The sequence below is a fragment of the Tupaia chinensis genome, unplaced genomic scaffold (assembly GCF_000334495.1).
Source record: "Tupaia chinensis unplaced genomic scaffold, TupChi_1.0 Scaffold000574_1, whole genome shotgun sequence".
Classification (NCBI taxonomy): Eukaryota; Metazoa; Chordata; class Mammalia; order Scandentia; family Tupaiidae; genus Tupaia; species Tupaia belangeri.
The window spans coordinates 229,062-230,860 of NW_006160088.1; the positions used below are offsets into that span (position 1 = coordinate 229,062).

General features: G+C 36.4%; 1 protein-coding gene across 2 annotated transcripts in view; it reads left to right on the plus strand.

The window, feature by feature from the left end:
- The window catches only part of B3GALT5 (beta-1,3-galactosyltransferase 5), a 53,545-nt gene that overhangs the window by 16,868 nt on the left and 34,878 nt on the right, over nucleotides 1-1,799 (plus strand). Inside the window, exon 2 of one of the 2 annotated variants that reach the window (XM_006158161.3) lies at nucleotides 967-1,008. The exons of the other annotated variant lie outside the window; for it this stretch is intronic. The gene's annotated coding sequence lies outside the window, so the exon portion shown is untranslated. The remainder of the gene's footprint in view (nucleotides 1-966; nucleotides 1,009-1,799) is intronic. 2 annotated transcript variants of the gene reach the window in all.

Sequence of the window (1,799 nt, forward strand, 5' to 3'; positions counted from 1 at the left end):
CCCCCCTTTATTACCCCTCATATACTGTCTCTAGTACCTACATTGCCCTCCCTGCTATTATCCCTTCCAGTCTTCCAGTTTCTGCTATAGAGCACAGACATCCCAGGTATGTTGAGCAGGGACATACAAAGTCTGTATTTCGTAGTCTGGCTTGCTTTGCTTAGCATTAAGTCTTCCATATTTGTCCACTTTGTATCAAATGTCAGGGTCTCACTTTTTTTATTTTTTTAATGGCAGAGTAATATTCCAGAGGGTACATATGCCACATTTTTTCAATCCACTCATCTACTTTTGGACTTTTGATTTGATTCCATATCCTAGCAATTGTAAATAACCCTGCAATAAACACAAATGTGTGTTTTTCTTTTTCTTAATTTTTAATGATTTATTTTAAATTTAGTTTATACATTTAATTACTATACATCACTTTGCCTGTAAATTGAATTTACCCAACATGAATACACTTCATACCAATCTAGTTGAGGATGCAAAATGCATTGTCATCAACAAATAATAACCCCTTTCTGTGTCTCATAAATGTTTTGGCTTTCTGTGTTTTTCTGACTGAGGGTTTTCCTGCCCTTTGTATAAATACCTAAGAGTAGGATTACTAGGTAGTGGGATTACTAGTGTGATTACTAGTTCTATTCGTAGATTTTTGAGGAATCTCCATATCATTCTCCACAGCAGTTGTACTAATTTACATTCCCACAAATGGTGTAGGAGAGTTTCCTTTTCACCCCAGCCCCACCAGCACTTACCATTCTGTATTTTTTTTAACTTTAGCCATTCTGACTGGGGTTAAGTGGTATCTCAATGTGGTTTTAATTGCATTTCCCTTATGATAAGAGATGTTGAGCATGTTTTCACATGCTTTTTTGACATTTGTATGTTTTCTTTGGAAAGTTGTCTGTTTAGCTCATTTCCCCACCTTTTAATTGAATTTCCTTTTTTTTTTTTTTGCAGATAAGCTGCTTGAGTTCCGTGGTTATCAGTCCCTTATCTGAGGTATAGTTTGCAAATATATTCTCCCACTCTGAGGATTGTTTCCTCACTTTAATTATTGTTTATTTTGCTGTGCAAAAGTTTTTGTCTAATGTAGGTTTGTTTATTTTTGGAACTATTGCTTGTGCTTTGGGGATCTTCTTTAAGAAGTCTTGGCCTATTCCAAGGTCTCCAAGAGTTTTCCACCAGAGTTTTATATATAGCTTTTTTAATTTTAATTTTTTTTTTTTTAGAGAGAGATTTTTGCTATAGGGTGCACTTGCTGGAGAGACAGAGAGAGACAGAGGGATGGAAAGTGAGAAATGACCCCCTCCTAGGAAGGATGGCCACACCTCAATCCCTTCTCCATTCTTGTCTTAAGATTTTAGGCATGCATGCACCGCCCTCCCCCCCACCCATGAGTTAAAAACCTCAATCCTGGTTGACTATATTGAAGTCCAGAGATGTAACCATTTGCCATCTCCTGGCCCTTATAGTTCGAGGTTGTGTTTAGATCCTTAATTGATTTTGAGTTGATTTTTGTTAGTGTTGAGAGATAGGACTCCAGTTTCATTCCTCTGAAGGTGGATATCCAGTTTTTCCAGCACCATTTGATGAAGAGATTTTCTTTTTCCCCACTGGATTTTCTTATGTCCTCTGTCAAAGATCAGTTGGCTGTATGTTGTGGGTTTATTTTTGGGTTCTGAATTCTGTTCCATTTTTTTTTTCCCCAATACCATATTGGTTTTTTTTTTTTTTTTCTTTATTAAAATACTGAGTTTATTTCACGTGTATATTTTTTTCTCCCCACCCTT